The sequence below is a fragment of the Leptinotarsa decemlineata genome, unplaced genomic scaffold (genome assembly GCF_025532065.1).
Source record: "Leptinotarsa decemlineata unplaced genomic scaffold, Ldec_3_MD MMD2_tig00000251_RagTag_RagTag, whole genome shotgun sequence".
Classification (NCBI taxonomy): domain Eukaryota; kingdom Metazoa; phylum Arthropoda; class Insecta; order Coleoptera; family Chrysomelidae; genus Leptinotarsa; species Leptinotarsa decemlineata.
The window spans coordinates 4,200,769-4,215,372 of NW_027412547.1; the positions used below are offsets into that span (position 1 = coordinate 4,200,769).

The 14,604-nt window shown below is 35.8% G+C and overlaps 1 long non-coding RNA gene across 1 annotated transcript; it reads left to right on the forward strand.

Annotated features, from left to right (window-relative positions):
• The first annotated feature begins 1,325 nt into the window (after positions 1-1,325).
• Positions 1,326-2,793, forward strand: LOC141481647 (uncharacterized). The gene is made up of 2 exons (XR_012465077.1): positions 1,326-2,066; positions 2,124-2,793. It is a non-coding gene; the product is annotated as an uncharacterized lncRNA (long non-coding RNA).
• Positions 2,794-14,604: the final 11,811 nt, after the last annotated feature.

The window sequence follows — 14,604 nt, forward strand, 5'->3', positions numbered from 1 at the left end:
AAGAGAAAAGAGAAATGATACAAGGTTATTACATCTACGATAGAAACAGCGTTAGGACTTCAGAAATGTATTTAAACTTGTATCCCTAAAGATGACAAGTTAATGGATCAAAATTTCACCGATCTTGGTCCGTTTGAAAACCCAATGAAAAAATACGGAGACAGAATAAACAATCAAAATTTAATAAATGAGGTGTGTATGAGGCAAATTATACATTGTGTCCTTTTCAATGAAAATAGAACTTTGGAAAAGTTACAATAATTGAATAAAATGCGAAGACAAAGGTGAGTCACAGCAAATGCTCAAAATACTGGCCCTGTTCATGATAACACAACTGTGCCCTACTTAGAATATTATTCACTGCACGATTAATTTTCCTCTTTCTCAATTTTTTGAACTCTCTAACAATCCTGTGTTGAAGGTCCTCAATATTTTGATATTCCCTCTGATCATAAACTCTATTTTTCAGTGTATCCTATAAGAATGTGTCTATAACACTTAAGTCTGGAGACCTTGCTGGCCACCTCAGCGGCCCATTATTCCCTATCCATTTATCACCAAATCTTCCAGTCATCTAATTGGATACTCGTCTGTTAGTGTGCGGTGGAGCATCATCATGTTGAAACCAGATGTTGTTATAGTTAGCCAAAAGTAGATCAACCAAATAGTCTTCAAAAATCGAAATTAAAAACTGGTTTCTCCATTCGGAATTCCGTCAAATAAATGGGGACATAAAATTACATCATTGTAAATTCCTGCTCACTCGTTAATACTAAATCGCACTTGAGGTCAAATTTCTCGAAACTGCTAGGGGTTGTTTATGCTCCAAATGTGAATATCCTACAATTCGTAAAAGTGCTTTCATCTGTCCAATTTATATTTTCCAGGAAAACAAGAAAATCAGGTCTTCTTATTAGCCAATTACAAAACTCTAATCGCCTTTCGGGGGATCACCTGGATGCAATTTTTAAGATATGTATATTTTGTAACATTTTGAACCGCTTTTTTAAGATGTCTCCAAAGCACTTGTATGACAAATATTCATTTCGAAGGAAATTTGACGTGTAGATATTATTCTTCATTGAAGAGGACACAATGTCTAACTCACCTCATACATACCTCATTAGTCAAAGTTTTTTTAGTTTCCTGGTCCATACTGTCCCCGTATTTTTTCCTCGGCTTTTCATATGAACCAAACTCGGTGAGATTTTGACCCAATATTTCGAACATAGTTTGATGTGGTTGTCGTCTTTCAGGATACAAGTTTATAGTTATTTATGTATCAAGGGAATTAGGAAGGCTTTAATTACCGATGGCAAAGTTTGCGTCCCGAGGGCCTCTGGCCCGAGGGACAGCAATTGCCTGAGGTTATTAAGGCTCATTAATTCCCGTGGTACAGAGATAATTTTATTTCTGACCGATTTCAATAAAATTTTGTTCATTTTTGAAACGGAAAAATGTACCAATTCATTACCTTCCCGGTATATTTGAATCAGGTACCGTTGATTATAGTAGAGTTTTCTTGTTGCTAGGTTGTTGCTATGTTGCTTGTTTATAAACAGAACTTTGTTATCAAGCTGTGTTTGCGGTGAAAACGTGTTTTCTACCCCAAATATAATGGAGGATATTTTGAAAAAAGCTGAACAAGCAAGAGAATCATTAATTCCATCGAAAAGTGAAGCCGTATACCAAAAAGAATACAAGATATATCTGGACTGGCTGACACGGAAAAATGTTATGCCAAAAGATGTCACTGAAACTGTATTTCTGGCATATTTTCAAGAACTGGTAAGGAATTTTCTGTTTTTCGGTAGATTTGGTAGTAATTGTGTTTATTCGTTTCAGTCAGAAACGTATAGTCCGAATTCTTTATGGACTAAATGGTCAATGCTAAAATCGATGGTGACTATACATGAGAAACGAGATATCACCAAGTTCAATGAACTACAGAATTTTTGGAACGGAAGAGTAAGAGTTATAAGCCGAAAAAGTCTGCTGTTTTATCTCCTAAAGATGTTATCAGATTCCTAAAGGACGCTCCTAATGATATTCATTTATTGCATAAGGTAATTTTTTTCTTATTTTCCTTTTTGTGTGTATTTATTTCCTTTTTTTTGTTATAGGTTGTTTTGATTATGGGTTATTTTGGAGGATGCAGAAGTCAGGAACTTTTGAATATGAAGATATCGGATATAGAGGACCGGGATTCCGTTATGGTAGTGAACGTACCGGAAAGTAAAACTGGTGTATCGAAGAAATTTACAGTTGTGGATGAAAAAGAGTTCTCCGCTTTGCCTTTATTAAGACTTTATATGTCTTTGCGTCCTAAAGGTATTGAACGATTTTTTTTGAGCTTCCGACAAAATAAATGTACATCTCAGCCAATTGGAAAAAACATGTTTGGTAAAATCCCCAGCAAAATCGCAATGTATTTAGGATTGCCAAACTCATCTTCCTATACGGGACATTGCCTTCGTCGCACTTCTGCTACTGCTCTAGCCAATGCAGGAGCAACTATGACTAACTTAAAAAGACACGGAGGTTGGAAAAGTTCCACGGTGGCGGAGGGGTATTTGGAGGGTAGCATCGAATTGAGAAATAAAACGGCGCGTATGTTGTCTACTTTGTCATCAGAAGAGGCAGGTACCTCGACTGTAGTGAACAGAAGCTCCAGCCATACAAAAGAAGAAATTGTTTCCAGTGGCGGAAGTAATTTTCAGGGAACATTTCAAAATTGTACATTTATTATTTGTAATGACGTGAATAAATAAAATATGGTTCAGTTTTCATTTCTATTTACTTTTACTTGTGAAAGGTAGAGGGAATTATAAAATCTATAATGTCCCAAGGGAGTTATGACCCTCTTTATTGATAGCGTAACTATGACGATATAAGCTTATAATATCCCGGTCAGAAATAAAATACATTTCCGATGTCCTAACACTGTTTCTATCGTATTCGTAATAAATTGGTATCATATCTCTTTTTTCTTCATCCGTGAAAGCCATTTTTCGCCAAAAATTCAATGACTTGTACAATTTCAAAATGTCATTGAGTGTAACAAATTGAAAGTCAAATTTAGAAACATCAAAGTCAAAGCCTATTATGATAAGAATTCATTTTTTTCAACATCTCCAATTTTTCGATCAAAAAAAATCATCACTCATGATACGTCATTAAAATGGTGAAATCTGGTTCAATTCAAAACAGAAAGAATCCAATGTAGCGCCCATAAGAAACAATAAAGTTGATCATGGTGGCCGGAAGACGAAACGTCGGATAGCAAATCTGAAAACATCATTATGTAGCAGGGAAAAAGTGGTAAAGTGGAAGTGTAATTGATTTTTGAATCCCTCGAGAAATGAAGCCAGAAAAAAAATAAAAACCCTTTACCGAATTGTCTGTTTTTTACGAGTATTTCCGGATATACTCGGAATTTCGGAACTTTCTCAGCGGCATATTGTTAGCAACTTTGCTCAAATCTAACTATCTTCGTATCTCTCATAGTTTCCGAGATCCCAATTGTGAGGACCGAATTTGAAACACCCTATAAGCATTATTATTCAACTCAGAATGATCATATTTCACGAAAAAATTCCGAGAAATACCATTTGTCATTGAGTACAAAGAAATGGTCATCACTATTGATTGCAATTTCCTCAAGAATCAAGCTCTGCAAAATTGAAGTGAAATTATTTCCAAACTATTAGAATTCTTGGGTTATCACTACTGATTACTGATGGAAGAAATTATCACATCTGAAAAAAAAATCAAAATTGTAATAAAGAACTTCATACAGGTGTAGGATGGGCTAATTTTCTAATTCACCCCGATAAGTAAGTGCGAAAATTCAATATATTCTTCATAAAGGAAAATATGAGCAACCTGGTGCAATTAACACAATTTCGCTAGTGTATTACATAAAAGATATTTTGACTGATTAATGTCATTATTGCAATCTGAATCAATTCCCAATTTTGTTCAGCTTCACTTCTGATTTTTCACTCTCTCTCTATACATGAGTGTATGATCGAGAAAAGACGGTGCTTGCATTTCTGCCGGTCGTTGACTTGTTGGTGTCTTTCATCCGTGATATGAAGAGACAGAGTGAGCTGACCGTATTCTCTAATTGAGAGTGAAGTCTACAATTTCTTGGACGGGTTCTCAGGATGGGTCTGTAGATGTCCGATGAATTATCGACTGATATGAATTGAAGTAAAAACTCTCAAGATTGTCTATAATGAGATTATAATACATAGAGAAATCAGTTGTAGCAAGGATATACAGGATGGTCATAGGAAAAAGAAACAGATTCGATATCGAAAACCACTTCAAAAGTTCATAACAATATAGATTTTTAATTGAAAGACAGTTTTAGGAAAAAAGTTTTAAGGCTTTCTACTTCTCCATATTCCTACAATAACTATATATATATATATATATATATATATATATATATATATATATATATATATATATACATATATATATATATATATATATATATATATATATATATATATATATACATATATATATATATATATATATATATATATATATATATATATATATATATATATATATATATATATATGATCTAGAAAGGTTAATGAAGTCAAGTTGCTGGAAAGTAATTTCATGAAAATCAAAAAATAAATAGATAAGTATTCTTTGATCATTCCCATATTGATTTCAATTCAAGAGCCACCGGTATACAGCTGTTTCAGCCTATTGGACATCGTCAGTACCGGGCAGGCGGTCCTCGATTGAAGACAAAATGAGAAAAAACCAAGAAAGTACTTGATGCGTAAACGCAAGCGAAACATAAGTGGAACCACCTATTCGTGTGACACCCAAGTCAACTTGCCAAGTATTTATGTGAGTGTTGGTGGTTTGACCACTCAACCGACAACTGCGGTAGCAGAACTTTAGGAAGCTAACCTGAAATGCCATCGGAAAACGAATCAACATGTTTCTAGAAATGATATGAAATCTAGAAATTTACTGTATTATATACTGTTAATTAAAAGTAAATTCAGTGTTTACCAACCTGATAAGCTCGTTTCAGTGAAATTTTTACGATTCTGGTCCGAAGTTTAGAAAAATCACACCACACACCAACATTGGAGGAAAACAAGGTATTTACGAATTCCATTTCACATCAAAATATATGCATATACTAATGAAATTGACCAAGATTATAATAGGACATTCAAAATGAAGTTTGCAAACGAACTACAGTGACCTTGGATAATAAACTGACATTTTACAGACAAAGAGTGCGTTCCGATATTCACACTAAAATAGTTCGGTTTCAGATTAAAGTAATTTTCTCTTTTGGCAATTGATATATTTTTTGACTTCAACATTTTTGCATTCATTATTAAAATTGTTCTACATTTTCTGAAATCAGTTGTGTCTTTTTCAAATTTCTTCACAGGAACATCTGCAAGTAAGATCAATTTATGGATTTAATCTTTGTGTTTGTGCCTCAATTCACCTGAGGTGTTAAGAAAAATCTCTATACACTGAGTTATAGGATTTAAACTCAACATAAGTATCTAGCCGAATGAAATTTTCATTACAAGAAATAATAACAATAATAATATTTAAAAATTTATTTTTTGAACCCACATATATATATATATATATATATATATATATATATATATATATATATATATATATATATATAAATATATATATATATATATATATATATATATATATATATATATATATATATATTCACAACGAGCGTTCGTTAGGAATAAAGGAGAACGATTCAAAATGAAAAGTTGAAATTTTGTGGTACTGGGTTTTACAAAATGGCATTCTCAACTGAAATATTTTCAACTTCCGGTCTCTTTCCGTTATACCGGAAGTTGAGGGCAACAATGCCAATACCCAAATTTGTTAGTTTTCAAGATATTAATTTTTTTCTGAAAAATTTGACAGTTACAGCACCACCCGAAAAAATCATAACTCATAGACAGTAACAGTTGAGAATGTGAAATTACACAGAATCACACCTCAAGCATCTAGTCATGAACAGGTTCATCGAATTTTCGAAAATAATTTACAGGGTGGTCGAAATTTCCACCTAAGACATACCTTCAAGAAAACTGATGAAACACGATTTTTTTCAAATGGAAACCATACACTATTCTATAATTTTTGGATATTAACGAAAAAAAAAAGATAACAAATTGATGAAGAATGTCCTATACCTCAAATACACCCCTGGCAAGATATATCCGATTTTGGGAAATATTCGAAATGTAAATCATTCGAAGAAATACCAAACAAAGGCCAAGGTCAAAAGGAGAAAGAGTTCGAAGGAGGCAGGAGTGGCAGCAACTATAAGTGCACCTCCACGGAGGGAACCCCCAAGAAGATTGAAGAAGACGCGCAACGACAGTAATATCGCTGTACCTTCCAAAACCTTCACGGAGGCCACCGTGAGACACCTCAAGGTGGCCAAAAAGAGTGTATGTTTGGCGAGTCTTGGCCTACACCTGTCGATATAAAGAAGATGTCTCCTAGTGACCTGTCCACCTTCCTGGAAAGGACAGGATGGACGATGACCTAGGAGGACAACTCCTCGGGAGGATGTACAATGGGTCACATGTGGGCCTATGCTCACTCTGTCCACTTTAGAGATACAGATACAGAAGACGAACTAGATCTTAATTTCATTTCAAATTGCCACTTTTCCGAGGCATACTACCGTACATCTTCCCACCAAGCATTAGTACAACAAACAAGCAGGTTAGTTTTGTTTGGATTGATTTTGAAGTTATGAGCTTCAAATGCTCAAATAAGACGAGCTAAATCTTCATTTGATTTTGAATTGGCAATAGCATCGTCATTAGGGTGAAATGATAGATAAAGTTGTGTGTCATTCGCATACATATGTGAACTACACTGTCTAAAACAGTGCAGTGCAGCACTGCAAGTTTAAAAATTTCACTGCTTGATTTTCCCTTCGAATGTTCTACCAACTGTGAACGATCTTTGGGAAAGCTCTTTATTAAATTCACAACAGGTTTATTCGAATAATTGATGGTATCAAAAGCTTTGGAGTAGTCTATAAGTATTGAAGCAGTCGTTTCACCATTGTCAGTAGCTTCAAGAATATAATAAGTTATTTTCAAGAGGGCAGTTGATGATGATAGTGACCGCGATATCCGGCTGGAACACCGGGTTCGGCGCATCCTCAGGGAAAATGATGACGACGTGATCCGTCCAGCTTCGGAGGAAGAACTGAAGGGGTACATTAGGACCTCCAAACCCAAGAAAGCTCCGGGAATTGATTCAATCAACAACAGGTTGTTGAAACAGCTCCCAGAGAACTTCATCAGATACCTGCTGGACATTATCAACAGCTCATTCTCAGATACTTCCCTCGAAGATGGAAGCATGCCGTAATTGTCATGATTCCGAAACAGGGCCAGAACCCGCTGTTTCTCCAGAATCATCGTCCGATTGGTCTGCTTTGCTCAACGGCTGAATTGGCTTAACGTGTTGTGCTGCAGAGGCTAACAGAAGAAGTTAAAGACCGAAATGTTCTGCTTGACGAACAATTCAGCTTCAGGAGGGCACACTCCACCGAGCTGCAGGCCCTGAGACTGGTCGAAAATTCCATCTCAGAGCTGAACAACAGGAAGACAGTCCATCTTGTCCTCCTAGATATTTCGAAAGCCTTCGACCGAGTCTGGCACAAAGGCCTGCTACATAAAATGCTCGATTTCGATCTGCCTCGGGGTCTGGTCCGGTGGATTAGGTCCTTTCTGAAAGTCAGGACATTTCAGGTCCGAGTTGAAGGAACCCTGTCTGCCGTCAGGGAAATCGAAGCTGAAGTGCCTCAGGGAGCTGTGCTGTCTCCACTACTGTACAGCCTTCACTTGAGCGACCTTTCGAGGTTCGATCACGTGAAGGTTTCCCTTTACGCCGATGATACGGCTCTCCTCGCTTCTTCCATGGGTCGGGCGTTGGTGGTCGTCTACATGCAACGCGTATTGGACGACCTCGAATGCTGGTACTTTGACTGGAAGATTCGAGTGAATCCAGAAAAAACTCAGGCGATAGACTAAGGGAGATGCGCACGCAAACGCGAGTCAAGTACCTAGGTCTTTGGGTGGACTGCCGACTCACCTGGGCAAATCACATTGATTATATCAAGAGCAAAGTGCAGATGAGGATAGCTAAACAATATCCTCTGGTCAATAGAAATTCAAAACTCAATCTTAAAAATGAAATTTTACTATACAACACGATGTATGCTTCAGGTGCTTGGGGACAAACCGCCCCGGTTTTCCAAAATGGAGAGGTTTGAACCTCTCCATTTTGGAAAGGTTGCAAAACAAACTTCTCAGGATGATGGTGAATGCTCCATGGTTCGTGCGAAATGAAGCCATCCACAGAGATTTGAAGCTGTTAACTATAAGGCAGTCCATTCAGTCGAGGAATCAGAGAGTTTTCGAGTCAGCGGAAACTCATGATAACCCATTAGTTAGGGAAGCTGCAGATTACACTATAGACGACCCCACTCGATTCAGAAGGCCCCGTCGCTCAGCTGAGTGAAGGCCCCACGACGTCTGTTAAAATAATGAACAGTATGTTCATCGCATACCCCAGTCAGGAAGGGGTACACAAGGCCAGAGTGGCATAGAGGTCATTGACCTTTATGTCGCCACCAAAACACCTTACGTTATGAACCTCCTCACGAATCTCAGTTGAAAGGGTAAGGGAAACAATTTCCATCCTGATGAAAATGGAAATGACTAAGAGGGCAGTAGCACAGCTGTGATCTTTTCGAAATCCTGACTGGTTGATTGGTGAAATATTGAAGGAATTTAAATAGAGGTTGATTTGAAAACTCATAATTTTCTCTAATACTTTCAAACATGAAGGCAATAAGGTAATGGGGCGCAGATCATTGAGATCATTTGGATAAGATATCCTGAATTCTCTCATAATTATCAAGCGAAAAAGTCTCGACTCCCAGTGCCATCCTCTCGAGATGAGCAGCACATATAATAACTCCTTTTTCAATTTCCTTTTGTATATACATTATATAAATTCATTACCTTGGGGGTGTAAAAGTCGGTACTGTTGAAAAAACAAATTAAATCACCTTTTTAAACTATTTATGGGTTGTGGAAGCTACATAATAATTGAGAGATTATTTTTTGTGAAAATGCCATAATGGTTTAATAATATTCCTATTTTCCTCGGTGTTGCTGAAAATAAAACTCAATAAATGAATCTGTCAATAATGAAGCGATTTTACACCGTCGAGAACTTTATTGCACATTCTATCAATGCGATTGTCAACCGTTTCATTGCATATTGAAGATGTACATTTTTATGGTATCTCATTTACACTTTATTCGCTGTGAAATTCTGCTTGAATTAGTTTTTCATTAGCAGTAAAACGAATAGCAATAGTCGAAGGAATTATGGGTTGCACCGATAATGTCCATAACGAAAGTAATGATCATAAATTTCTAGAGCGTGGTGATAGTTTTTCAAATCACCGTAACTTCATTGCATTTCTTCGCATCGTACAAAGTGGTTTCATAAAGATATTTAAGCAGTTCTGTAGGAAATATGTTTGGAGCGAAACTACCTCAAAATTAGTTATTCTGTTGTATTTATATTGTTTATCATATTCCATGTTCTGAAGCGACATGCTCATTGATTAATCTCAAATCAGATCAAATCAAACTTTATTCATCCATTGCATAATTGTCATTTTTACAATTGATATTATTGTTACAGATAATATAATAATATAATATATAATATAATATGATCCTGTACATAAATGACTTAAGCATAAATGCTTGAAGTGCATATTTCTGAACGAGGAATTTTTTTTTTTTTTATTTCAATGTTTTAATGTTCGGAGAGGTGCAAGATTGTGCATAGAGAATAGTTTTTTTTTTCAAAACATTGTATAGAAAAATTGAGTAGAAATGGGTAAACTTGAGGAGCGCTTTTTCATTTTTTTTCCCTTCATTCATTGATATTTAATTTTTTTTTCAATTTCTTCGTTCATTTTATTTTATTTTCATTCATTCATATATTTTTTCATTTTATTCATGCATCTTTTTTCATTTTATTTTCATTTATGGGTATATTTTATTTTCATTAATCATTTGTTTTATTTGGTGTTTCAAGGAACTGAGTTTATATATTTTTTCAATTTGAAGTGTTAGTTAATTATATAGTTTCGGATCTATGTAAAAAATGCTATTTTGGGAGTGACTTTTTCTAAATAATGGTATATCAATTGATAGTTTCGTAATAAATCGGGTTGGAAAAGTTTTATTGGGATTTATAGTTAGTTTTGTATTTTTATACATATATAGCAAGCATTGGTGCACATGTAGTTTGTCAATGTCAAAGATGTCTAGGTCTTCGTAAAGCTTATTAGTGGAGAAACGTTTGTTTTTTCTGAAACCTATTTTTAGTATACAGTTCTGAGTAGTTTTCAAATTTTGTAATGCATTATTATATGATCCTCTCCATATACAGTATCTAAATAATGGTTCAATTAAAGATGTATTAATAAGTTTTATCGACCAATGTATGCCTCGAAGAAATGGTGGAGGATCTGGGACTGGAAAAATAACTTGCATGACGTTCAAAAATCAGGGGAATTGAGAACGATATTAAGTCCTTAGGAGGGATTATTTTTTGGGAAAGAAAGGTTATGGCATTCTACTCTTTTATCCTCATACAAAAAAAATTGTGGAAATCTTCCAAAGATGGGAAGAAAGCAATTGATTCCAAAATAAATTCTTTACAAAGATGTACAGATTATAACAAAGGAGTAACTTTCAAACACAGACAACTACTTTGATTTTCACGACAGAAAAAAAATCTTTCGAAACGAATACTTTTATATGACCATTGAATTATACAAAAAAACACTTGGAACACATGGAATCCTATCAACTCCCGCTGATTTGAGTGGATCTCTGCTGTCTTACGCTGATCTCAAATACGCCAATATTTTTTTCGTTAGTTTGAAGAAGGTGTTTATTTTCTCCTTCTTTAGAATTTTTTGATTTGGTTGGTGACACCTTCTTTATAAGGCAGACAGTGCCTTGGGGTTGATCTTCACTGGTGTTTCTCTTCTTCTCCCTTGAACGTGTATTGCGGATTATGTAATTTCTGTCGTAGACGCTCGCTTGTAACACAGTTGTTAGGTGTTTTATTCCATCGTCGGCGTACCTTTCTTCACATATTCTCATAGCTCTGTTCACCAGGGTGTTGGTTGATGACGGTTCGTTTGGATGATGGTTGGATCCATTATGTGGGGATCGATCTGTGTTTTTTTCTTCCAGTACACATCATGACCTAGTTGATTACCTTCTTTGATGAATAAAAAACCAAGAAAAGGGATTTGGAGGTTTTCTTCTAATTCCATGGTGAACTGGATTTTTCTTATTATAGCTATTCAGATGATTTATGAAGTATTTCTTTTCCATGGCTCCAAATAACGGAAGTGTCATCTACATCACTCAACCAGTACTTTGGTCGTTTTTCTGAGGTTTTAATGGCTCTTCCTTCAAATTATTTCCATGTAGAAATTCACCACTACTGGGCTGAGTGGACTGCCCATGGCGACTCCATCAACTTGTTCATAAAAAGTTTCATTCCATTGGAAATGAGTTGTCGTTAGTGAATGTCGAAATGAGTTGATATCTTGTGGAAAGATCTTCCCTATGTAGCTGAGGGATTATTCGATTGGTACATTTGTGAATGAGGGTACAATATTGAAGCTATTTAGAATTTTGTTCGGCTCCAAGATGATGACTTTCAAATGTTTGATGAAGTCAGTGGAGTCTCGGACGTACGGGCTTCCTGACATGTTTCTGCAGCATATCCGACAAATGCTTGTCGAAGTTGTAGGTTGGTGATCCTATGGCACTTGATATCGGTCGCAGTGGTACACCCTCTTTGTGAATTTTCGGTAATCCATGGTGCCACGGTGGTAATGCTTCTGATCTGCAAAGTTCCTTCTTTATCTCTGGTCATAGTGGAGATTCCTTTATCAGTCGATTGGTCTTCATCAAGATTTTCTCTATTGGGTCATTTTGTAAGATTTATTCTGGATGAATTTCATTAGTTCGGAATTCCATTGTCTAATATTCTAATCTAATAATATTTCAGATCATTCCATATCATTGAAATGATCTGAAATGTTTGGAAGAACAAATACAATACAAAATTCAAATGAATAGCTGAAAATAACAATTATAATAATAAAAAAACCTTGAAATGAAAGATCAATGTAAAAAAAACAAAAAATGGAGAATTGAACAATTAACAAAAAATTAAATTGAAAGATTTCAAGCCAAGTTACTTACCGGTTTTTCGATTGTTAGTATTCAAAATCGTCGTCGGTTGACTAATTTTTCCAAGAGATGATTATTTATAGGTCTGCCGAGTGCTTTTACCTATCTTTTTTTTTCTTTCTCTGCTCCACCGGTTGATCAGGAGATGTCCATTTTGTGGGAGTTGGTCGTTTTCTATTGATTATGGGTTTCCATACGTTGCGTATCTCAACGCTTGCTTGGCAAAATGAGTTGTTGCTTAACATGTATGAGATACATATATACATATATGAGTTTACTCCTGAATCAGTGTTCCTCCCTGTGAAAGATATCAGCTTGGAACCACTTGTTGATGTTGATGAGTCCAAATATGCTCTGCTATTCTCGATTTGCTAGTTTCTCCTCGCTGTGTGTATTTCTTGTGTTCACCTCTCAGTTTCACCAATATAGGGTTTGCCGCACTCACAGGGTATCCAATAAATGCAATTCTTGGAATCGCAGTCCGAGTCTGGTGGCCTGGTTTTCGTGAGGCTGATACGGATAGTGTTCCCGGATCTGAAGCAGGTTCTGATGTTGTACGTGGACCCAATTCTTCTCATCCTCTCCAACAGTCCTCTGATGTAGGGAAGTGCAAGAACTGGATGTTAACATGTTAAGGCTTCTCTTACTTACGAGGAAAATCCTGCTGTCTTTCAGCCAATGTCTGTTCCACCATCACTTCGAAGTAACCATTCCATTGAAGGTTTAGTGATTTTCGTTTGGTAGTTAAGGTGGGATTGTGGATGGTGATCAGCTTGTATTGAAACAACAATTTCGGTTGATACATGAACACAAAAAAACCTAATTTAACGAAACAAAGAATTTGTATGAAGAGTTGAATTTTGAACCTGTTAAGTGTGGGTATTTTTCAAAGTTTTGGTTGGCAGCACGTCACTAGTAACTAGTGAACAAAACAAAGAAAATGACCAGTGTCCTATGTACCAACTTTTGTCAACTGTGAGGAATTTAGTCAATTTTAAACAGCTGTATATATTCAATATATACCTAGTGGAAATTTTAACCGATTGGAATATTTGGGAATTATCAATTCAACGTAACCTGGAACACACAATAAACTCCACAAAAAAACAAGTCTAATGCCGTTTCCATTGAAAATACTGTGAATACTTTTTTACTGGAGACAATAATAGATAACTGGAAAACTATTTTAGGTGTATTCCTGTATTTCACATCTTCACAGTCACAAACGTGTAATACACACAATGAATATGGAGATAATCCCAGAAGCAATAATGTTGCTTCTGGGATTATCTTTGTCAAACAACCAAGCTGAATATTGAAGAGGAACAGCAGGCTGGGACAAGAGTAACACAGTTAAAGGCTTATGAAAATGATCCAGAAGATGCTGGAGGTACAATAAGATATCGTATTGTTCACCGTGATGGAAAACGTGTGATGTTCAGTATCAACAATGTTACCAGAGCACTCACCACTATTCAACCATTTGATCGTGATGAACTGATTAAACAAAAAGACTTATACGTAACTGTACAGGCGACCGACAATGGTAGACCCCTTCTTGCCGATATGAAGATCATTTTTGATGATGCCTAGTTCCTTCTCGAGACCTTCAATCGTATTACAGAGCCCGAAAGCTTTTTGCTCGACATAATTGTTATTTTCAGCTATTTATTTTAATTTCCTCTTGTAACGGTTCTTTCAGGGAATTCAAATCATTTTATATCATATTAGACAATGGAAGTCCGAACTATAAAATATACTTTTCAGTTCTGTATAAAGCAAATACGACGAAAAAAAGTTATTTCACACAGTCTACCGGTTTTCAAATATCATTGATATTTCAATGGAGTTTGTTTCTTCTTGGAGTAATTTTTCAATTCTCGTAATGCATTCTGTTCTGGAGAAATGTTCAATGCGACGTGTGAATGTAGGCTAATTCTCGGTTATGATATTTTATTTATTCTTCCCTCTCAAGAATTCAGATGTGGCTTTACTGAAATATTCGTAAGAAAGAAGTGCCGACTGGGTAGTGAATATTCTTGGCACGACGAGGGATGCTGACATTCACAAACAAGAATGTATAGATTCAGTGGTCTAGATAAGCGATCGCTTATGGACATGAATTTCAATGAGACTGAGCAATGAGTTCATATCCGGGCTCGGTTATTTGGAATAACATTTTTATTTTTGGGATCGTTCAAGTCTCGAGATAGACATGACCTACATA